At 34.8% G+C, this 26,594-nt stretch overlaps 1 protein-coding gene across 1 annotated transcript in view; it reads left to right on the plus strand.

Moving 5' to 3' along the window:
* The window catches only part of LOC113494097 (neurotrimin-like), a 155,182-nt gene that overhangs the window by 25,361 nt on the left and 103,227 nt on the right, over nt 1-26,594 (plus strand). The gene's annotated exons all lie outside the window — the stretch shown is intronic.

Here is a 26,594-nt window from a genome sequence, read left to right on the forward strand (position 1 = left end):
GAGATAAAAGTATAAAAAATCTTGTTCTCTAACATCACTAGCCATTGTAGGATAAATGCAAGGCAAAGGCCCACAAATTAGGGATGACGACGATTGTTTTCAGGTAGTTTCATTTGTTTGTTTTGTTTTGTCCCCTAAGTGTAAAGTGAATTTTGCTTTGTTCCTACGCGTAGGAACAAAGCAAAATTCACTTTCATTTCGCTACGTCACAAGTTGTCTCTACTAAAATTTTAAACATTTTAATATTAATAATTTAAATTATTGAAAAATACAAAAATCCGTCATTAACACAATATGGCACATATTATGTTATTATACATATGTTACTGACGGAATTTTAATTAAACATCTGACGGACTGAATATTTAATTACTTTTTATACCTAAACCTCAGCCCTAGTCCAGTTTGGAATTATTTGTCAATAAAAACAAATTATGCGCTACAAAAACAGCTGTTCCCAAATAGCCACCATTTAAATATTTGAAACAATGAGACCACTTAGTATTCTTTATTTGACTTGATTTGAATGTTTAATTTTAACGACACAAAGAATATAGTCTTTACAGTTTAATTTATATTGTCATGACTAAGATCTTCTTTGTTCTATGTTAATAATATTTTTTTTCAGTTACTGTTACAAATTAAATTTGACATTGTTATGACACTTTCATGAGTACAAATACTTAGTTATAAATAAAGAATAATAAAATGTATTTCTGAATTTTATGTGTGCCATTTTATAAACCTGCCTTAAAATTGAAAGTGAAAATGTCAATATAATAAATAAATAAATGTCAGCAGTTTTTACTTGCTCTTAGTGGTCGAAAGTTGGATTACTAACCGACTTGTACTGATTACTGGTTCATCAAAATTTGATTCTACTTTGCAATGAAACAAAACCGAATATCGGGATAGTTCTATTAAAATTTTTACTGGTTTTATTTATTTATGCTTTATTGTCAATTTAAATCTAAACAATGTTCTTGAGGAATTCTAAACTACAAACATTCAAATTCTGAAATCGCTAATTCACAGTGAGCTAGCAAGGTGATCAATGCTAGAAACTTATATTCAAAAAGGCCTATAGCCAGCTCAAAGGCGTATATAGGCAAATATTATTACGTACTTATCTTTAGTTGATTATTCTTCTGAAATTAAAATTAGAGTTGAAGAACAATTTATTTATTACTAGTCTGGAATGTCCCACTGCTGGGCAAAGGCCTCCCCACTCTTCTTCCACTTGTCTCTGGCATGAGTCGCGAGTGACCAGTTCGGTAAGAACGAATCCAGTTGAAGAACACAAAATATAATTGACCAGAACGGCCAATCTAGGATTATTGTGACCCAAAAGATGAATGGAAGTCTTTTGTTGTTTGTAATTACTTAAGAACTGTATTGTACTAGGAAGGAAGAGGTAATCATTCAATTTGCCCACTTTATGTGTAAAACTATGTCATTCATTTACGAGAATTCTAAGGGAATCTGGAAAAGTTCTTGTGAATAGTCAAGATCCCCATTTTTTTCTTATTTAGACGTCAAAACGTATTTTGTTGTTGTTTGAAAATGTAAAAAATTTTTATCACTTCGTATACACGAAGTATGAATGCTATTCTATAATTGTGAATGCTAATAAGCTAGAATACTCTGAGAAGACGAATAAAGTGCAATTAATGGAAAAATTAACAAATAAGGTAAGCTAAGGAAATGACATTGTAACGAAACTGAGAAACAGTATTTTGAATGAAAACTTATAGACTCTATAATGGGCCACAAGCTCTGTAATGTTATACTGTCAGATGCCTTTTTACCCGGAAGAAAAAAATTAAAAGTTCTCCTACTTTTTGGGGTTAAAAAGCGGGAAGGGGAATTTTTAGTTCATTACCATGTTCAACATGATGACCATCGAAACGAAAGAATACGACGGTGAATAATAGTAAGAACGTAGGAAACGTTATAAAAATTCGTATTGAAATGCTTTGGCTTTCGGGGCTCCACACTCAAATGGTAAAAACGGACTTATAATAATTATTGAGGTTTTGCGCTCCGTCTTACTGTCAGTAGGTATCGCAGAGAACAGAGATGGCTAAACAGATGATGTGTTCCTGTTGCGGCTATAACAGCAGCTACTAAAAATCGAGAAGTTTTTATTCATATTATTTACGGCCATAACTTTGTCATCCAGTCGATTTATTTTCCTTACTTCTAGCCTATTTGTATGGAACCCTTCGTACCGCGTTTTTGTCACTCTCATCAGCTCAAAACTACTTCACCATACCTTTGATCTGTTGATCAAAACCCTTTAATATCCATCTCCTTCCGTATTCCCAAAGATATTTCCTTTAATGAAGTAATCATATTTAGCTAACGAACTTAATTATGACATGGTTTATTTATAACTAAGATTAAATCTCCCAATGAAATATAATATAATGTAAGCCTCTTAACAATATAAATGGATTATGGAACATGAATGCTGAATTATTTATTCAGATAAATTTAATGAATATTTTGAAAATGGAATTTTGTAGACAAGTTGGATTTCTACGAGAACTAACGCTTACGAATGTAAAAAACTGATGCGTGCGACTGTGGAGACCCCTAGAGGGACAGTAACGGCTAAACAAAAAACAATCTAGGTTAGTCTTAGCCTAACTACTTGTAACGGTGAAAGGAAAGATTTTGATTCAGATGCAGATGCAAAAATGATCTTGGATTGAGCAGCCCTTGAAATTTTACAGGTTCCAAGAGCAATAAAAATTATGGCTGTCCAGATAAAACGGTATTGCAAAGGAGTATCGGGCTTGACGGTTGATAATACTAGACATACGCCTTACATTTTGCAAATTCTACTATCATAAAGGTGAACCACCGGATAAATACCATATAGTTTAAGTGAAAAAAATCTTATAGCAAACGACGTATAACATTGTTAAAGTTAGGAAAACATTTATTTCCAAGAACATAGTACAGTTAATTTGCTACCAAAAATTCTAACAACGACACGACTTTACAACCAAATCAATAAATCAAACTTCCATTCAAATACCTCTCCCGAAACTCATCCAAAAAAATCAATCGAAGCCTCCAAAACCAGGAACAAAGTGACGCTCTAGTAAACTAAAACAGTGACTATCTGGCTAGCAATCTTCAGGCAACAATGAGGGGGCTGCCGGCAAGATTATCGCAGGCACAATGGCGCCCGCCACGTGGAATAGATAACGGTTCTATAGTTTCTTATGTTAAGGTGATGCTCTACTGGAATCATAATTATAATGGTTTAATGTCCTGGATAAATTATTCTGCCATATCTTTTAGTTTGTTGAAATAACTAACTGTTGTTATCATTAGTTTTAAAAGCTTGTTGAACTTGTTTTAGAGCGTTTTTGTGCAGAGATAGTCTTGTGGTATGATCGTTGGACTGTCAAGACAAAGGTTCGGAATCCCAGGATGCACTAGATTTTTCGAATTCCTATGCGTATTACTATAATGGTAAAGGTGGACTTTTTTAACAAAACCAGCGGTCAACCGATACCTTTGTGCCTGAAGAGGCCTGTGTCCAGCCGTGGGCTTTATATATACCATTACTGCATCCAGGAGAGTTAATAATTTCAAATTATTCACACTTATTACCAAAAAGGTCGTTATACAACATTCTCCTTAAATACCTTTGTACACGTGTAACTTGGGTGTTGGGTGCGGCAATTTGAAGTTAGTTTTGAGTAATGATGTCTTTGCTCTTAATGTAACTGTTTTTCGGGGATTATGAGGGGTCTAATTGCCTTTTTGCACTGGAGATAACGGGTTCCCAAAACTTTGACAACAACTGTTAACTGGTAATGTTTCAATGACTTGTGATTGTGTATTTACGTATAATTTGGTTTGGGTATTAAGTATGCTGACTGCAACTGTGCCTTTCTTGAAATGGAAAAGTCCTGAGTGGTAACCATCAAAAATTAATCTCTGATTAGGTTTCAAAAACATTTATTATGCACAGATTCTCAGACTCATAAGCAGCATTCGTTAAACACACTAATGCTTGTCCTATGGAATCAAAACAGCTACGCGCCCAGTGGGTTTTGATTGGAGATATATACCACTTGATTACCTTTAAAAGGCTCTTTTAAGATGCTCCAATTAGTGTGACCAGCTATCCTTTTTTTTTGCAGATAGTATTTTTTTTTTTATAAGCAATAAAAACTTCTTAATTATGTTTTTTTATAAGCCGAAGATCCGTGGCGTGCCATAGCCAAGCCTATGACCAGCTGTGAACGAATAAGGGCTGATTATGATGATGATGTTTTGTTTTTTTTTTGATATTAATGTCAGTTACCAGTTTCAATAAATTGTCAGTCTTGTTAATAACTACGAAACGTTTTCAGATATCAGCTGCATTTTATCGTAACACTTGTACGATAGAAATAAAAAATAATGAAGACGCCTCTGCTAAGGGGTGTGGTAGAATTTCTTGTAGAACTAATAAACGACAGGATTTTATGAACAGTTTCTGTCCGTATAGCAGTGCGTTGCTTGTTAAGATTGAAAAGGGATGGGCAGATATAAAGATGTTTTTTTATCGATAGTTTTGGTTAACTTAATTTATCCAGTAATGTAAAAATATTTTTTTACTCTTTGTGGTTTGGAGTTAAAATAGAAAGATGAAAATGTTTTTCTACATGTCGCTACGTGCATTTGATTATCTCGGTCTGTGATATTGTACTATTTATAGCATATAATGTTTTCTAAAACTTTCCAACTTATCTTTATATGCATGTATTATAAGTGCATGGTACAGCAAAATCGACCAAAAAAACATTTTTTCCATTTTATCGATAACATTGTCCCATCACTAGCTTGTTACCCGCGCTATGATAATGAGCGATCTATATTTGATAGTGGCACAAAGCGCACAATTTTACGGCATATCAAAAGCACACAATTCTGAAACTCTACTTTTGTGATAATTTTAGGGGGAATCCATGGTTTCATACATTTCATATGCGCATAAATTATTATAATCCACTAGTTTGTTCGTAAGTTTGTTTGTACCTGGTTTTATTTCAGTTTGATGCTTGTTATAGAGTTTATTTGCAGAGAATTTATTATTGTTTTTATGGTTCCGTATTCGAGGGGTAATAACGGAACCCTATTACTGGGGCCCGCTGCCTGTCCGTTTTCTACCAGGCTGTCTCATGAACTGCGACAGCTAATTCATGAGACATGCTATGTGATTTTTTTGCATGTGATCTATTTCTGTAAACTGTCAAGAAGTTAACTCAAGAACAGCCCTCAACGGCCATAAAATTGATGGGGGACCAATTTCGTTTGCTAATTGATTTCTCTTCTTCCTATTCATACAGAACCCCCAGTTTTTGTGTGAAAATGTTCTGGGACTGCGGGAGCGGCTCGTCGAAGCGCAGCGTCGAGGCCGAGTGGAACACCACCGATACCTGCACAGACAGCTCAGGAATATGACAGGGGAACTAAAATCTAAAATTAAACAATCCAGGCAACAGAATAATAGTAGTTCTAATGTGAACTCTGAAGGTTGTCTGTAGAAATTGCTTTTAGAGACACGTCCATTCATTATTCCATGTATATTGTTGTATATGTATTTTGAAGTGAATTTGAAAAAATAAATGAATTAGAAAATCTAAAAAAAACTTCATTTTTTTATAAAAATAATTATGCAATGACTTTCCAGTATTTGTGTTAAGGATAAGCAAGAAATAACAATTTTGACTAATGTGAAGAAAATAGGAAAATAACATAACAGTGCATTTATAACGGAGTCCCGATTGACACTTTAAGTGGTCAATTTTCTAGTCAAGACTTGAACAGTCGTCGTAAAAGTTACTAAGGCAAGCACCTGGCTAACAGAGAAATCAATAACCAATACTAGTTTGCAATATGTTTCTAGAATTGAAATAATGGAAATAGAGAATGGTGACCTTTGTCCTGGGCCAAAATTCCGCTATTTACAAAGGGCGATGTAGAAATGGAATTTGATTAAATTTGATACTCTTCGTATTCGCCTAAGCATTAAGTGTTGGTATGTGAGAGTGTTATAATGATGCTATTGACATTTAATTTTTATCATGAACTAGCTGGCTAACTAGCACCCGGTTATAGCTACAAATGCATTACTCTTCCTTAACGAAGTCGGGTAAAGGAAGCCTATTTTTTATTCTAAGGTGACAGCTATACATTTATATCCATCGAAATCGGTAAAGCTGTTTAGGCGTGAAAAAGTAATAACCACACACGCACAAAATTGAAATGTTTCAGTGATGTTTTATTCCAAATACAAACTACCTATTACAAAATAAATATAAGCACCAGAACCTACTCCTCCATACAGAATCCACCTTTCAAACACATCAATATAGTCAAAACCCGTATTAATAATAGCATGAAGTTAATTGTTATTATAGATCAAGTTATAATGCGATATAGCAGTAAATTATGGAGGCATGTTATCTGGCCAGGACACGCGCGTCGATAACGTATGTTATTAGTTCATAGGCTCACGACGGAGATTAATATGAGGTGAGCAGTGTTTTGATTCCTACCGTTGTCTTGATATAATATATTTTTAGATTTGTATGTACTAGCTGTGCTAGTGACTTTGTACGCGTGACAAGTAAGTTTAGGCAGTATTTTTGATCCTATCTCTCTCTCTCTCTCTCAGCCTATTGCCGTCCACTGCTGAACGTAGGCCTCCCTCAAAGAGCGCCAACCATCCCAGTCCTGGGCAGCCCGCATCCAACCGCTGCCAGCCACCTTCTTCAAATCATCGGTCCACCGTGCCGCAGGGCGTCCTACACTACGTTTGCCTAAACGTGGTGGTTTGGTCCTATCTAAATCGGAGATTTTTTTTATTTTTGGTCGTTCTTAGACCATGCATCAAGAATTCTTTGAAAGAAATATTCAATCATAGAATTTTATTTTACAATAATAATCAACTAGATGGCGTTGTTCATTGACACGCTTTTGCGGTTTGCTATGGTTTTATTACATGGTTACCAAAATATAAGTTAATAATAAACTTGAACGTGTGACGTGAAAATTTATTCCGTACAATTTGAGTTCTACGAAGGTTACCAATAGTATTGCACATGTGCGAGCGTGATGGCGCTATAGACGGTGTAGAGCGGTGTCTCTCTTCTTCAACTGCTTAATATTTGACGGAGAAATAATGGTAGGGCTTCTTTACTCTTAAGAGGAGTTAGTTGAATAGTTTGGATTGCCTTTCTTTAGTTTGGCGGGTTGTTTCGGGTGCTGTTAGAAAGTTCATTTTTTGCTTAGTACGGAGTATTGGATGTCACGTTCAGGTAGTGTTGTGTCGAAATTAATGATCAACTAATATAAAGGCCCTGAATTTAAGAGTACAAATAGTAAATTCAACAAGATTATTAAAAAACGATTGTTTCATGTTAACAAAGGATTAAATCAAAATCAAAAGTTTTTATTTCAAGTAGGCCGTTTTCCAGGCACTTTCAAAACGTTAAGGTGATGGCTCCAGTTGCGCGGTTCCAAAGTGTCACTCTTATGGAGAAGAACCGGCAAGAAACTCCATGAGTTACTCTTATTAAAAGTAAGTGTATACAATATAATTTTTACAAATATTATGTTTATGCAAGAACAGCGTAAAACAGTAAAATAATAAAAAATAATAATAAATCCAACAATGGAAAAAAAGTAAATTTTACTGGGGTTTACACTGTTCATGCATTTGTCACAAGGCATATTTGTCCAATAAATTAGAAGAATCAAATGTACAAGCAACGAAAAAAAAGAAGCAAAATGAATATTTTACATACATCAAATAATATGTAGTATTAATGAAATCCTTAACAGGAATGTCAAGGAATGTCAAAACGTACTAGTTGTTCTGCAAAGTGCTTTAAGAACTGAAATATACATATATGAAAAGATCTCAAACATAACTTAGGTCTTGTAAAACGGGAAGTCAATTACCAATTCATGAAGAGAGAGAATAGAATATAATAGATTAGAATATTATATTCATAATTGCTCCCCCTATAAGTACAAGATATTGTGTCAAAGGGAAGAGAAATGGCGCTCTACATCATGAACTGCTCATTCACTTACACAAGTGCTATTATATATATATATATATGATATACTATTTTTTTTTTGTCTACTGGAAATTTTCATGGAAATCCTCATGGACATCCTTCGCCCTGGGGAAGGCGAAGGGATGTGCCAGACTCCTACCGGCTAAAACCACTGGAAGGCTTCCCCGAATCCTTTAGTCGGGAGCCCAGCGGGAACGCTTTCGTAGTACTATTATCCTAAACTAACCTGAATAATAATACTGACATATCATAAACTTATTTTTTTTTCTCTAGCCCACTGTTTCCCACTGCTGGGCAAAGGCCTCCCCCAAATCCTGCCACGACTCTCTGTTCTGGGCCGCATGGAACCAGCCTGCGCGGTAAGCGTTAAGGTCGCCTCGCCACCGCTTCCTAGGTCGCCGAAACGACGCCGTCCATCCGTTGGCTCCCATAGTGTGGTGACTTTGGCCCAACGATCGCTTTCCATGCGGCTAACTTAAATATAAAACAATTTTTTTTTAAGCCTGTTATAGGTAACAAACATACATACACACAGACAAACACATACGAGTATGTACATCCACTCAAAGAATTTTGTATTCAGAATAATAGTGTGACTATTATTTGACCTTTCTCATTCTAAACCTCATTTCACATAAATTATAGACAGCCTTGAGTATGATGCAAACCCTGAGTGTGGAGCTTATTGTATTAAGATATTAATTATCGTATCTCGCTATTAGTAATTAACTGAGTTACTCAAAGGTTAAGCGGCTCAGTTAACCTTAACAAAGGATTAATTAAACATCTTATTTCCTGGTATATCTGATAGAGATTAAGTTCTTATCTATTTATAGATTAATCATATATTTTTCCTTTCTATCATTAAAACAACTCCCGTACTTAGGAATTTAATTTTTCGTAACAGTTTTGACAAATATTTAAGTCACATGCACAAAGGTACCTAGACTCAGAGCAAGCATTTGTGGATTACACAAACGCTTGCCCTACTCGGGGATCGAACCAGCGACACGTCGCACACCACAAATATTTTTTTACGATGGCTGTCTGTTTTATCAGGCTCTGAAATCGCTGGACATGTTTTAACGAGACTTCTCTTGGCAAGCTTAAGGTAATAAAGATTAGAAAACTTAGGCTACTATTATAAAAAAAAAGAAAAAATGAGATGATTGTGTTGCATTCCACTCGGACAAAGTCCCGAGTACAGGTAGTTAAAAATAAATATCCTCTGAAACAAAAACGATAAAATACAGTTTTACACAGACAAATGCGTAAATTCATTTATTTATTATTTATTTATTTATTTATTAACCAACTTAAAACTATCCTTACAAGCAATACCTAATGCGACAGTTAAGCACTCACAACTTATATCTATAACACATTACAAAAACAGTATGCTTAATTCTATTTAAATAATTATTTATATGTTCAATGACAAAAGATCTTGCAAACAGCCATTATGCTACCTCTATAAGTACATGTATGGATCTATACATCGTAGAGATTAAATATATGATGAGAAACGAAATAATGTGAGGGATGGTCGTATCTGAATAATAGGATGGCGATACGGTTAGTTCTGGGTTTACGCCTGTTGAATTCGACTGTATTGTGTGTTCGGGTGACTACTGAATGTTTGAACTACAATTTGTAGAATGCCGAATTGGGCTCCTGATCTAACTTAAAAGAACAAGATCATGACAATTATTATTTGTTTATGAAGAGTTTAATTTATTCTGCGCGCAATCCTAATGCTGTGTCAGCTCAAGAAGATCTGCTGCGATCGGGTCCATAACTAGTCAGGAGATCTCGCTGACTATGTGTCATTATTAGACAAATAATTGTGAATCTACCTTTTCAAAATCCTTAAAATGAGATTGTTACAAATAGGTATTACCTTATGACTACAAAGGGTTTTACTTATGATTTCACCTGAGTGAAACATGTGTTCAGATTGTACACATGAACAAGCATAATAGTTTTGTTAAAATATTTTAAAATTTTGACGAAGTCCACAGTTAATGTGGTACGAACATGCTCCATTTTCGTCTCAAGTACAATCGAAGACCACGATCGTTGAACCGGACGGGCTTTGTCTGTGATATGCATCCTCGTGCCTGCACAGGTGAGATATGCGTGAAAATATTATTTAGATTGTGAACAAATGTAATGGTCAAACAAGAGATATTTTTGGATGTTTGCTATCAGCTTCTTTGTGTGATAATTTTTAGGTTGACCCTGTTCCTAAGCCTTTGCTGTCTGTACGTCGGTTACTAGGCTGCATCTTATGAACCTTACTGCCTAAATCAATTAGCGGGTTTGTAATCAAACTTTATTGGTATACAATTTTATTTTAATTGAAAATATCGATTATTGAGCCAAACAAAACAATTCTGGACAAAAGGTATTTTCGGAATAAACAATTTTAGTTTTAACGACCAACACACCATTCAACATAGCAACAAAGACTTTGAATTAACGAAAAACTAATAAAAACAATTTCACCGTTCTAAATTAAAACGAATAACAATTCCAGACGGGAATAACGTTACAGACATTCTCGAGAAATAAAAGAATTGATCAATATATTAAGGACAAGAATTTGGGCGAGGTAATAAAGTAAATAGCGCGTAAAATTAACCCAGCACCGGGTAAAATATGGGCCCACTAAGAACAAGGGACCCAGAAACAATGTTATTACGGTATATTTCATTTGTATCAAGATTTGTGATGCTTTTGAATATTATTAGCTTGATTAGATTTCTGATATCATTTAAAAGGTATCTAGGTTATTTTCTAAAAAAATGTGGTTGTATTTGTGTAGTGTGGAAGTGTGTCTAAGGTATTGTTATGATGTTTTAAAACTATTTTGCACTTCGGAATCATTTGTAGATCAAAAACTCATCATGGACATCTTTATACCAACCATCTCCCAACTATGTTGGGATCGGCTTTCAGCCTAACCGAGTACAGCTAAGTACCAGTGTTTCCCAAGGAGCGACTCCCTACCTGACCTCTTCTACCCAGACAGCCAGGCAACACTCATAGTAAGACTGGTTGACAGATTTGAAACACAGCAAGGCTCATAAAAAACAAATGTGCAAATTTCACTTCCTACAATCTTATTATATGCCCAGAAAATGAGATATCCCAAATATTTTGAAAAACATTTACAACTATTGCATTTAAAACAAAAACCTAAGTTAGAAACGCCAAAGAATTCTCTCAGCTATAATCAAGGAAACTGCGGTGTCGTGTAGCCAGGTAAAGTCCAGGAAACTACTGTTCACGGTTAATTTTCTTTAAACTTTAAATGTAAGGTCTTAGAGAACTGGAACTTTGTCAAATTATTAAGAGTAGTCCTTTGACTCAAATTCAAAGCTTGGACCCAACTCCAACATAATACTTATTAATGGTTCCGTAGAATCGAAAGTTATACGTGAATAAGTAATATCAAATCCGATATTGCTTGCGAATTAAGACTGTATATTAAAGTCCGTCAGTCTGCGTTCGCACAATTAGATAGATTATTTTGAACTTGCAATTTTGAGTTCTAACATTTTTGCATGCATGTCCTTTCGTCTGTCTCTAGTCTGTATCTCATTAATCGTGATAGCTAGAGAGATGATATTTCCACATAAGCTTCGATCTGCTGCCATTTTAACAAAAATACTAACATTTAAAACCGAAGTTAAGCAACCATTCCTACGGTCATAAATTGGACTCATTACTTGTCACCTAAACGACTTGCTTATCTTTAGCCTATTTGTACGGATCCATCAATGTTTACTAGTAATCGCACTTAACCAGTTTTGAAAACAAGACACAAGTACTCTCCACAATAATGGTTACGTTTAAAATGCTCTAACACAATGACATTCAGCTCTCTTGTTGTAAAATTTCGTGTTATCTCATGAGCCGGGATTCGCGAATTTCGATTAAAGCTTCAAAGGTTTCTGGTACATTTATTCGGTAAAGTTAGTTTCTGAACGAGTTTGGAAGTTTATCAGAGGCCCCTACTAATTGTTTTGATGTCGAGTTCTGTGTGAGTTGTGTTTTTTTTTTCTCAAATGCACCTTTCTTGGTGATTATACCTACTAACATTATGAAAATTCAAAATAGTGAAGCAGTAAACGACTTTTAATAATAAAGCAACGACGCAATGGATTTCCAAAGTAAAGTACCTGGTTAGGAAACCTGAAATATATAACACACTTTAACAGCACTTTGATACTTAAATACTTCTTTTAACTATAATTACGCGCACTAAGGATTTTAATAATTGTGTTGCGGGGATATTCACAAGCATTCAAGTCACATAATGCAAAAATTATAATATTTTTTTAAAGCCCTTGCAACTAAAAAGTAAGTTCGATTTTTAATAAAACAAAAACTGAAAGTTATTTTGTTTATCAGCAAACTTTATTTTTGCAAAGATATCACATGCAATGCCAAACTTTTGAAATTCCATTACAATATGCCTCCGTCCTTCTAAGATTCGACGTATAAGGCAACAGGAACATTTATCGCCCTTCTAAATTACAAGTGATAATTTTACAAGACAATGGTAGTGGCTCCGTCACCCTTGAGAAGTAGATGGACGAGCAGCGATCCTCGAAGGGTACGTGACGCGTTTAAGTGTTTAAGATCTCGATTACTTGTTGTGCTCACTTCTTAATATAGGACAGGTGTGGTTCCAGGGATGATAGTGTTTTGTTTTTGTATGAACCGAGTTCAGGTAATGTGATTTAATAGGGACGTCGTTTTCTTTCTTGTTGTGTGTTTTTAGACGACTTTAATCCTTGTATCGCGAGAGATTTCAAACACATTCAAGGACTCAGGACAATCATTCGTACATCAAATAAATACTAGTCCTTCACGGGGATCGAATATGCGACACTTTATGATTTCATTGAAATTGTATGATTTTAGTTATTGATTGAGGTGGAAGTTGTTGATCTAATTGGGTGTTTAATATAATTATAGCCAAGCTACAATACAGAGTATATTTTGTTTTGTACCACGTAACTCTTATTCTGATTTGTCAACCTAATTCCCAAAGCTAAAATAAAATGTGAAACCACAACTTTCCCCTTAAAACCAAATCACACAAAAATTCCTAAAAATATGCTTCGCTCAAAAAATCTCCAATTAAATCCCTATTACGATCCAGCGAATCAATGACTCCATTGATTTTCCAAAAAATCTCATCGTTGACAAAATCGTGGAGGCTCTATTCACAGTGGCGTCCAATGGCGGCGCTGGGCTAACGAACCTCTTTGTTACACCTGTTGGTACGTGAATATAAAAAGGGGGATATTCTATAAGTGAGCGATAGTTTGACTTTTATGGATCATTTAGTCAAGACACCGAGTTTGGATGAAGTGGATAGGGGAGAGAACGGGCCTTTTGAAAGAGGGACGCAATGTGTTGCAGTTAAGTTACGTTACTTAAACGTTAAACGAATTGTATTTTGGAAGCTGTAAGTCCACTGCCTTGGTGAATTTTCGGAGAATCAAATAGTAGATTAAAAATAGTTTTTTGTCGTCCTTATAATACTAAGCAAATACTAAGCATGCAACTGAAATGTGATATGCATGCACATTTGAATATGGATGTTTAAGTCAAGAAAATGGTTTTCTCACAGATTCTAGAACGTAATATTGTCATACAAAATATTAAATCTAAGTTTTGTTGTTGCTTTTTAATTGATAAGCAATTATAAATTGCAGCTCCATAGTTTTCTATATCCTAGACTTAAAACCTGGGCATCCGAACGAGACCATTATTTTAGGCTTTGCTGACCATTCGCCGGTGTTACCTGCGGAGATTTATAAAAAAGGTTCGCTGGAAAACCACGCTGAAATACTTTACAAGCCTAGTTTTTGTACGATTGGTTTATGCTACGTAGCGGTATGCATGTCAGAGCGAAACGGGGAAGTTGTTAGAACAGAAATATGAAATATTTTTTTCTATATTTTGAGAAGTGGGATATTGCTATTGAAATTCCTTTGCGTGAAATTAAACCTCCTTTGTTTACCTTTTCTTACTAAGCAGTCATTTATAGGTTGCCAAAAAATATTGATTCTGCCTATTTTAAAAAAAAAACTTCTTGCTTGTCATAATCTTACCGAGTTTTATGCGCGATTCAGTTTGGTGTCAGACGGATAGACAGGCGGATAGGGTGCGGAGCCTTCGTAATTTGTATCCATTTTTACCCTTTGGATATAAAACTAAAATTGATTATATAACTCTCCATGTCTGACTCATCTTTTGACCTAGTTTTAAGTATCTAATAATGTAAAAATACTGCCTTGCCTACTTTGATAAGACCTCCTAAACATCATAAATAAATTAGGTATTCCTTATTTCTGAATAATACATTTCTAGTGATATAAAATTCTGCTTATCATCAAAGTAACATTTTAATAAAGCGCCTGCCAGCACACATTGCAAAGTCGATTTTAACGACTCTGTCATCGTTTTGATTTCGCATCCAACATCGTTATTTTACTTGTGTGGTGTGGGTTAAGTGATAGGCAGGTGGAAATACTTTAAAAACTGTACTCAGCAAAAACTGGGTTTAAAGACTCATTCTGTCTCTTTTACTATTAAATGGAATGAAGAAACAAATAGACCTTGAGAGCTACCTGTCAAACTTTTGACATATTTTTATTGCTGTCATAGTTTTCAATGTAAATTAAAAGAAGTCTTTATTGTTTCACACATGATATTATGATGATGTTGATACCGTAAAATTGCTATGAAATCGGGTACCACGCAAATGAAACGGCGGGATACAGCTTGTTAAAAATGTGTGATGTCAATAATAATAATTGTGTGTGATTTACTACTTTATTCTTGCTTACTTAATACAAGTTATCTTAGAGTTGGTTTCAAATCTTCGCGGATACAGTTAAATTCAGTACTATAATGCACAATAACTACTTATCAGGCATATCCAACACATTTATTACGCAATAAATTAAAATAAGACGTTGTAAGACTTGTCTAACTTAACGACGGTCAAAGATAACTCGATCTGTTAATTAAGGCACGTGTGTACCAACTTAATTAAATATTTAGCTATGTATGACAACAGTTACCTTGCTTAATTAGTAAGTAGGATTTATTATGAGTCTCTTTAAATTTTTCTATCTTTATTCAGCTTTCTATATTTCTAACTAGCAGTTGCCTGCGGGCTCACAAGCTGCAAAACGGAAAGCATCTCACGGGCAAAATAAAATGCGTTCAAAACTATAACATGTATTAATCCTGCTTATAAACTATCAGTGTACCAAGTTTCGTCTCAATCCATTCAGTGGTTTTTGCGTCAAAGAGGAACAAACACCCATACATACAAACTTTAGTGTTTCTAATACTAAGCAGCACATGATTTGGTTACCCGCCTTTCGCCCAAAACTTGCACCACAATTTTCAATTGCAAATATTTTACAAGACTTCGTTTTAATATATAAAGTACATCGCCAACGTCTAACATGTTTATTAAATGTCAGTCAATAGACGGATTACTTTGTGAGAAGTATACAATTCTTGTATTATAGATATATAGAATGTAAGGCTTGAATCAAAAGGTTTGATATCAAAGTCCTTTTCTATTATTTTAAGGGTTGAACATTTGTAATACACTTTTGTGCTTTTTGCAATAGCTCTCTCAATGAAGTTATTGAAAATTTTGAATGGAGTTAATAGAAGTATTTATTAACGACTTCGAGAAAATTTTTGCCCCTAGGTGTAATGCTGTTCTTGGCATATTCGAGGAAAATAAACAGACAAAAATGTATTTTAGAAAATCTTCTTTATTTGTGTGTCTCGTTTAAGTTATCTTGAAGTAGATCTATTATGGGAACCAAAATTGTCGTTTTCATAATTAAGACAATTAACTAATTGCTCTACAAGGATAGCCGAGTGGTATATTTCACCACGCTAAACCCATAGTGCTCAACGTGTCGCGGGTTTAATGCCCATGCAGGAGAAGCGTGTGTGAACTTCACGAATGCTTGTCCTGAGTCTAGGTATGGACCCGAGTCTGTCCTTGTACATGACACAAGTATGAAATGAAAGAGCGACTGACGTTATTAAAAAAAACATCGTAGCTATAACCGCATAAGTGAAACGCTCACAGGTTAAGCTATTCTTGACGCGGTTGGTCCGCAGATGGGTGACCACCTGCGTCATAACGAGTTCCTCCGTGTTTCGCAAGGCACGTTAAATTTTGGGTCCCGGCTGTTATTCCTACATCTTTGATGGTCGTTACAGGCAGTCAGAAGCTTGAAAAGTCTGACAACCAGTCTAACCAAGGGGTATCGTGTTGCCCAGGTAACTGAGTTGAGGAGGTCAGATAGGCAGTCGCTCCTTGAAAAACACTAGTACTTAGCTGAAACCGGTTAGACTGGTAGCCGACCCCAAAATAGTTGGGAAAAGGCTAGGCCGATGATGACTACATTTTACAACATCCTATTGACACCTATCCTTTCAAAAACGAATAAAACCAGGATTACGACTTCGAAATCTAACAAACTGATACGGAACCCCCTTGGAAAGTTTAAAAGTTAGCAGATGGCAGAATCAGATAGATATAATGTCCCAAGTTTGGGATAAGGTGGGTTCCTTTGGGACACCGATATGTAGTCGAAATCGATGTATTTATCGAGATAACCTTATTTATACGAATGAGACTGGTTTTGAATTAGGTATTAGTTGTATTGAAGGAACATTTTGATCCTTTTTCGGATTAAAAGTTGACACAGATTTTAAGATGCAGCATTATAGCCTTGTATTTTAAAACTAAGCACGTAAATCCTTTGTGTTCTATTAAACGGTGGATTTTTCAAGCAACATCTGACTCACTGTATTAAAAAGATTGACGAAAGATTCGTACTGCCATGGTATAGTTTTTGAAATGAATGAAAACGTACCTTGGGTTAGATCCACAATCCTTCAGTAATATGGTGTACTGATTATTTTTATTTCAGCTTGTTTCCTCCCATTATCACGTTTGCGAGGGGTTCCTTCAATCAAAATATTAAGTAGAGTAAAGGCTAATTATCTTTAGTTTAACAGCCTTTTATAAGATCTAACATAATTTCTTGGAATAAAATTCTTAACCTTTCACGTTTTCTTTGAGTGTTTGTCATTGGAACAAAATCAAGCGAATAGAAATTATATCAATATCAGATTACGCGTTCAATTAAATGTTCATCGAAAAGGCTAGAGGTAAATCCACTTAGGAGCTTAAATACTTTAGTATTATTCAGCTAACAGTATACGGTCCTTTTTGGGAGAAAGGACCAGACATATTAATACGCTTTTTGTACTACAACCCAATTGGTATTTTCATACACGAACGCACACATTTCAAACGTACTTTTCAACTGCACACGTAATTATTTCTCTCGCTAATAGATGGCGCTAGCTGTACAAAGATATCCTTTACACATTGTTTCACACTTTCCCAATTTTACACAACAACTCTTAAATACACAAAAAGTTGAACATTAATAAACACATTACTATAGTGTGTAGTATATTATTGTGTAGACACTTTCGTAGCATAGCCTTCAGTCTGCTACGAGCCGTCGTAGCGTTGATACGAGTTCCGGGCGACTCTACGCTGCTATTACATAAACTTGTAGCAATGTGACAATGCCGGTAAATAAAAAATATGTGTTAATAACTTGAAAATATACTAAATATATAAAAATTTATTGATTTTTGTAATCTGTGAATCGAATGTTGTGGGAAAACAGTGAAAAATTGTGGAAATGTAGCTATTTTTGAACTGAATTTTTTCTGTGAGTGTTTTAATCGGAAATAAGGTAAGAGACCTTTAGTTCAATCGCTTAAAGATTTTCGTGGAATCGTTTGTGTTGTAAACCCACGTGAAGGCTGGGGGCAATATGAATGTCTTTTAATTAATTCGTTTTAATGATTAAACCATATTTGTTGATGGTTACGGATTCAAGTAGAAATATTTAGAATTTGGATAATAATTATCATAGATAATCGTTTTTTTTTAATTTATTCTATTCATTAGAATCTTTGAACATGATTTATAACCTAATAATTGTAGATTTTGTTTTTATAGCAAAAACAATAAAGCGATTTTTCGTTGAACATAATATGTGGAAAGAGAGTCCATTATGTAGACTAATTAGTGCACGTATTGTAATTAATATATCTGTATATCTGTATTCAATTGTTATTGGAGTCATATCTATTTATAATGACCCAAATAGCTGACTGTTATTATATCCGTTTACTTCTGGAGGTTGTAGTCGGAATATAAACCTTTCAATTAAATACAATCCACTGATATTTTAAATAGTGTGCTCAAAAATAATTGACTTCCGAGAATTTATGAAACTAGGTTATATTTATGTTTATATTCGCTATTAGAAATTGAACATAAATTTTCACAATTTAATAAAAATATTTCATATATTTTATCAGGTAGTTGAGCGTTAGTATACTATATTTATAAATCATGGTTTAACATACCTTAACTATTAATAACTATCGATATACAAATTCAGACATGTTATACCTACATCTTTGACAGTCGTTACAGGCAGTCAGAAGCTTGAAAAGTCTGACAGCCAGTCTAACCAAGGGGTGTCGTGTTGCCCAGGTAACTGGGTTGAGGAGGTCAGATAGACAGTCGCTCCTTGTAAAACATTGGTACTTAGCTGAAACCGGTTGGACTGGTAGCCGACCCCAACATAGTTCGGAAAAGGCTAGGCCGATGATGATGGTACAAATTCAGAGTCCTTTTCATTAATCAATTCCTTTAAAATAATCAAAAGACGGTTCCAAATTACGTTCAAAAAGGCCTCTACAATATTTGTATATTTTCTACACCCTCTAGTGTACCCATATGACGTAATATGATTGTATATCATGATGTCTATGTCTGGGAATGTCCCTCTTAATTAATTATGCCATGTTTCGAATATTTGACTCGCTTTTGTGATCACCCTTTCATGCGTGAATTGCAATACAAAGCTTTTAATTGTGAAAAATTAATTAAATTTCCCGTTTCATGTTTGGGTTATTTTCAGGACGATGTTAGCTGAAACAAAACATTAATATTAAGATGATATTGAAATGGTAATTTTTGATTGAGGCTATTTAAGATTTCGTTTTTGTTTACAATGTTCGTGACATTTCTGTTTTGTTTACATTTTACTAAAATACAAAAACATGTTTAAAAAGATGAAAGTATACCGTGGGCACGTAAAAAAGTACATTTTGTCACATAATATATTAGGTCAGTGTTTCGAGACAAAATCAGATCAGTTTTACAGTTTCGTCTAACAGCTCTATATTAAAAAAACTATTCATATTTGACTTGTCCCCAGAACAAATGAATAGAAGACTAATCTATACTAATATATAAAGCTGAAGAGTTTGTTTGTTTGTTTGAACGCGCTAATCTCAGGAACTACCGGCTGGCCGGAAGGCTTAAGGCTATAAACTATCACGCTGCGAGTAATAGGAGCGAAGATACAATGGAAAATGTGAAAAAAACAGGGCAGGTATAAATCATAATTTATATCTTCTAACCACGGGGACGAAGTCGCGGGCAACAGCTAGTAAACTATAAAATTAAAATCATTTTAGTGAAGTATCAAAATTATACATTTCATTTAATTAAACGCGCATGTGAGTGTGTTTGTCACGCTTGTGAAGTTAAAATGACAAAAAAAAAGCCTTTACCAATAGAAAGATACATTATTAGATACCATAGGCTACATTATCACCACTTATTCCCATGGGAACTAACCGGGTGCTATCACAGGGAAACGGCTATAAACGCATATTTAAAGTCGACACGTCATTTTTAGATAGCTTGGCAAAGCGAGTATTCTACTAGAGCCTCACAAAGCAAGCGTTTGTGTCTCTTGGCCCCGACAACGGAAAGACTGTGGCCAAAGGGTTTTCTGTTCATACATCATGCCCTCAAAGTATTTATATTGACTAGTAACATTATCAAAAATAATCTAAATAACTTGTTACTTTCCAGTAATAACTACCGCCATGATAAACCGGTAAATTCAAATTCACAACTAAACGCCATGTTATAAAAGTCTATATTACATAGCATTATAAAGAAAATAGCGCCTACAGCCCGCTAATGTTCGCACGTAATTACCACCAATATAACCTAAACTTAGTGTAGGCTTTCTTTAATAAAGTCATAATGTATCATGTTTGGTAGCTGGCGAGTAAGAATTACGACTAATTGGCCATTAAATGAACCATTATGCGAAGGAATGACGTTTAATTGCACGTTATTCATTGCATACCGTGTGACTAGAAACTGGGATTAGGGACTTGCGTTTTGCTGTTGTTTGAGTTTCGTGTGTTGAACTTTTGTGGCGCAAAAAATATAGGTTATTTTTAATGCTGTTTATAAAAAATGGAAGAAAAAGCAATTTAACAATGCCACGGGCTGTAAAGGGGGGTTAATGAAAACGCCTAATTAGGATCACGACATTGTACTGTTAAGTTACTACTGTCTGTCGCAAATACGGAGGCATTGTTACACAGTAATGCCGCCAATTAAAGCACTTACAAATGTCCCAACCGATCTTAGTCACGGCGGCTAGTGCGTAGAACACATTATGCGTGTAGTGCACAAGCGTGTGGGCTTACAAGGGGCACTCTCTTTTCCTTTAAATCTATAGCCGAAGAGGATGGCAATCTGACACAACAGCAAAGAGATCAGGGCCTATATTTTTAAGCGTCTTTCCGAAATCGGAAGCTGTAAGTAATATTTCCAAGGAACATCCTTCTTGGGATCAAGCTCGAAACCTTTAATGTTAAATTCACGACGCCTTACCACTAGGCTAAGGCAACTTTCAAAACTTTTATTACTGTAATGACCATGGCAAGTTTGGTTATCCTGACCAAATTGTGATTTCTAACTGGCACGTTCAAGCTACCTTCTATTTGCACTTTAGCTGATCTAATACACGGCAATCTTGTTGCGTTTAATCTGACCAGATTAATCGCACTTTTCGGGTAAAAAAATATAATTTAACAATGAATTTCAAAAGAGTTATTTTAATAAGACAAACTTCAAAAACGAAACTGTGTCCGAAATACAAATGTATGTTAATTAAGGTTTTCTAAATAGATTTTGCTTGGAACTCCGCATACGTGGAAATAGGTAACGAGGGCAAAAAGTTCTTAGGATTGAGCTATTGAAGTGAAACAGTCTGTTAATTAGGAGATTTCCCTGATTAAAATGATGGAATCGATTAATGGTCCATTTTTAATTGTACTTTATTTGTAAAATGTCTTCTTGAATTCTACTTCCCGTAGTGGCATTAAGAAAACAAAACCCAAGATCTAGTTATCCCCGGATTATTCCAACATTCCCACTTGATCTGAACTCTTAAGAAACGCTTAAGATTTTCTCCAAATCGGACAATTTTTAGATAAGAATCTGTTTTAAAAATACAGCAAAAGTAAAACTGTGGACTCGTCTTAAAAGCAAAACATTTTTGTTATCTAATATTTGGGCACGTCGCGATTCAAGTACTCTTTGCCGTACAAATATTTAAGGTAGAAAAAAAAATACAGCGATTTGATTAAAAATGTTTACTTAGGAGCAACAAATGGCTGCTAGGGTCTTTTACTCAGTATTTTTCATCGGTTGAAATTAGGGTTTTTCACGGGGTACCCTCCAGATGTAATTACTCTATTTGGCTGCGTGAAAGGGCCCCTTTTAGGCCCGTAGGTTGCGTTTTTGAAAGGCCCATGGAGTTTGTATTGTGACGTGTGTAGAATACGTTGAGTTGCATTGATTATTGGGTTGGTCTTGGTACGTAATAATGTTTGAAGAAATCTTTATACAGCTAAATTAGATTAGATAGCTTAATTAGATTGTTTATTCTTGCATTATAATTTTCATTCTGCTTTCTTATACTTAGGTACGGTAAGGTTTAGCTTATGTATAGCATAAGCTAAACGTTACAATGAATCGCAGTGTTTTGCTTTTTAAATTCTTTAAAAGAAGCTGGTTAAAGTCTTCAAAAAATTGCGCTTTGGGGATAGATGCGTTCCCAGAATTAGACTCAAATTAGTAGAACTCATGCTCTGGAAATACATTTACAGCTTTTTAGTCAGTTTAGTCAACTCCATTTACAGGTTGACATTAATTCTAAACTAATTTGGGCTTTAGTTAGTAAATTACTAACTTTTGTTTAATGGGCATCGCTAATGGCAGGAACTCTGTTTCACTAATGCAGTTGTTTTGTTCCCATATTTTTTTGTTTTCATAGTTTTGACAAACGGCATTTGTATTTTTAACATTATTGTGTTATGGAACATTCCCGGAGTGTTTCAATGTTTTGTCAATTTCATTATCATATTTTTTCAGTCAATGCAACTTCTGTACCTTATAATTTCTTGATATCTCTCATCAGTGATGTCTTTCTTAATACTCCTTAAATAAATACTTGGTTTGCCTGAATCTTCATTCATTTCATGCGTTCTCGAGTTATTTCCGGGTTTGCTGAATTCAGATGGATTGAAGACGAAAATCACAACTTTGTTGTATTAATACTGTCGAACTTTACAACAAAAAAATGTTCTTTACTACTCCTCTCTCTCCTCTTGGACGTTTATTAGTCAGAGATCTCTGGTTTATTTTTGTAATTGATTGCTATTAATATAATTTTGAGTGACTATCTTTATTTTAACGATTCGCCCGATAGTGTTGGCTAAGAGAGGTAGCAAAGAAATATGTCGGTTTGATGATTCTCAAAGCTCATAATCGTCCACAGCCTTTGTCTTCCCACTGCTGGGTATGTTCCTCCCCTTTTTCGTGCCCATTTACGGTTCTCGGCCAGCCTCATCCATAATTCTCGAAGATAGTTAACGTCAGCCCAAAATTACAGAAAAATCACTTTCAGCTATACAAAAACTACGAGTATACATAACACTTTGGCCTCAAACGCCAATAAATCTTTTGATAATTTATTTGAAGTCTTGCGTTAAAAGTTGTGTGGGACGACGTTCCTAATGACTGTGCTTCCAGATGCCAAGAAATTGAAACAAAGCTTACTATTGATCCTGCTTGTTGTAGTAGTCAATAACCTTACATAATTCAATTGATATTAGGTAATGGAATTTTATGTCAATCATCGTAAAATTTCGCTAAATTTCGTCCTTGCCCCAGTTGGTTGCCAAGGACAATACCGTAATACTGTCGTTAATCTGAGGAAGGTTAGTAAGATAATGTTGCTTCATTTATTTTGCTATTATTTATTTATTGCCTCTAGAATACTCTAGATAAACTACAACAATAAACTCGCTTATAATAATGATTTTATTATTTATTTATAAGGTTAATTAAAATAACAATCGGCTATTGTTCTTTTTCCTTAACTAAATGATGATTATCGAGAAAGCTAAAAGTGACAAGGACTTAATATATCACAAAGTTGAGGTCATAATATTTGCATAAGTGTTATTAGATCGTAAACACAGCGAAGTACTTACAACGAAACGTAGTGTCGTTTTTAAAAAGAGCAGCAGTACAAGGCTGCTTTGCTACCAGAGATGTGCGAAGATGCGTAGCGAGGGATGTCTTTACCTCGCCTTACCAGCACAGCTTTGGTGGAAACGACTCAGCGGACATCCTTTCACGACACATTTCCATCGCACGTGTCTGGAAACGTAGCCTACAACACGAAAAAAATATATCCAAAAACACCTTTATCGAGCCGCCAGAGTTCATCCATAACTCAAGGTATCTCAACAAAATAATTTCAATTTATTACGTTACAATTTTTCATATGTCACCGCTTAGTTCCGCAGTATCACGTGCGAACAATTTATCTCTTACCGAATATTCAGTCATCGAAATTGTTGAAAAACTGCTTCGCTTGTACTCCCGTTTAGGAAAGACATTATATTAAAAAAAGTTTCAACTTAATATCTGGGTGGTACTCGGTTCGGCAGGTATGATGTATGGTGACACCGCCAGATGTGAACTGAGCAAAGGTAATAAAAAAGTTTGTGAGTAATAGAGATTTTAGTTTTGGATCAATTTATTTGGGAAAGTTTTGGATTTTGTGATTATTTTTGCGGAAATCAGTCTTAGTACTTACTAGTTCTGATGGCAACTGAACAATAACAGTCAATTTTGCAGTTTAATTTGAATGCTGCAGCGAATGAGTGTCTTAGCGAGTGTAACCTGAATTTTATGAAACTGTTTAAATACCTTAGTGTCGAAATAAGTTTTTTAAGTTTTGCATAAATTATGTCTTAAGTAACAGAACGTCGTGAAAAATGAAACTCAAAAACTAATGTTCCAAATTTTATCAATGGTATTTTAATGGTTATTGAAATATGTGTGATGGCTATGAAAAGCGTATTTTACGTCCACTATTATGATATATTGATGGCAACCAATAAATTTAAACATCCACAACATATTCCTCATATAATTTTTATCCCATCAAAAGTTACAACGTGCACGATTTAAAGACTTCCCCATCAGAATGCCTTTCCGCATTACGATTATTTGATAGAACGATTCCGATCCAAATAAAAAAAGCCCGAAACTCGAATATAAAAAGAGTACACCAGTAAAAATGTAGGTATTAAAACGTTTTGGTAATAAATAATTTATGGTTCAAACCGTTTCCTCTTGACTCCCCTGATAAAAGTTTCATGAAACGCTGAACGTATGGGTTCTAGAAACCGTAACATGTAAGCACGTTTTACTTATCAATACGATAGATATATATTTTAGGGCCTATATTTTATAAAGTTGATGATTTGGGGATTCATTGCTGTGTAAAAGAAAATGGAGTGAGTCGGCTGTTTATTTTTGCGTGAAACTTGCGGATGGTATCCTCGGTACTTTTTTTGGGGTTCATAACAATAAAAAGTAATTTTATATACAGGGAATTTACAAAAGAATTTCTAAGATTATTTGTATCAAGGGATTGTTCTGTATTATTGTGTTCCATTCTTTCACCTTTCTCCGAAAAGCATTCGTCATTGACATCATCTGTCAGTTTGCCTCCACGTAACAAATCTACAAAAATACAAACGTTAAAATCCTCTAGTGTCATTCAAGTTGACTCAAAATTACTATCTTACAGACTCTAGGACTGTGTTTCAAACCGCCAGCGGGTCGGCCAGTTGTCACGTGCACAGAGCTTAATATCCACCCAGTTAAACGTAGATATTCAGGAATAATCTGTGTGCTAGTGATGCCTCTGACTAACCCTTTGAGTATAATACCCGGTATTGATCTATCTCTACAAGTATACCTTTTTTGAAAATACTCTCCGAATATGAGTTCTTTTCGATACTCACTTACTTCTATTTACTTCGATACTACTTATTTGTATATTTGATGACGTCATTTACTTCAGTATTCATGTTGCGACTTAAACTCTAAGTATTTGACCAAACCTATTCGTTATTCAGATTGAAAATTTTGTCGTAAATAATTATTCTCCTAAATATGGAATAACATTCGGTGATCTATTTGAAATTTTGTTTTTTTTTTTCTAATTATGTATACAGAATGGGGCTTGACGCGAACGAACACGATCCAATATAAAATTCCAATTACTGGCCATCGTTAGAATATAAATTCCCGATATTCTTTGGAATAATCTGAGCAAAAGAAATTGTCGTGCTGGATGAGACAATCTATTTTATGTATTTTTTTAGGGTAATTTAACAATTTAGACTGACTGCCTTGAGGTAGATTTCCACGTTACATTTTGTAAGGCCTATCTGACTATCAGCAATAAGAATCATAGCACTTATCTTTAATAATCGGAAATTACCACCAATTTTAAGCCATTGTATATAATGCTAACCTGTTCAAGTAAATAAGTTTTAATTTTACTGAAAATAGTTTTGAAATCAATTTTGCTAAAAATCCGCGTCGATTTCTTTTTCATTATATTTATTATTTATGCTTGCAAATGTTAAATCTCCATAGTGATATCATCATAATTTTGTAGCAATAATTTGATACGTGATTTTCGGTCTCTTAGAAATAAATTATTTTCATTCTCATCAGAATTCAGTCGATCGATACCCGAACAGAACAATCACATCTAGAACAAGCATATCCGTGGGCCATTGAAAGTGGGACTCTAACGAGGTTGAATGTATGCGCATACATTTGCCACTCCCGATTGAATGGAACAACGTTTCAGATTTGTACGCTGTTTGTTGGTTGGCTACACTGCAGATAATGTCGGAGATGATGTGGACGGTAGATGGTTCATCAATCATAGACGTGTCTGGGTTGTTGCAACGAATGCTGAGGGTCCCGTAGAACAGAGGATTGATGACCCTGGTATGTTTTATGGAGAGTCTGCATGTTCACTCAGAAAATAACCTGCTGTAGTTACTGTTCTAGATATTGATGAATTTGTTTGTCTAAGGCGAGTAATTGTGGATAAAGATCTTTAGCTGTCGAAA

This window comes from Trichoplusia ni, chromosome 5, assembly GCF_003590095.1.
Source record: "Trichoplusia ni isolate ovarian cell line Hi5 chromosome 5, tn1, whole genome shotgun sequence".
Classification (NCBI taxonomy): Eukaryota; Metazoa; Arthropoda; class Insecta; order Lepidoptera; family Noctuidae; genus Trichoplusia; species Trichoplusia ni.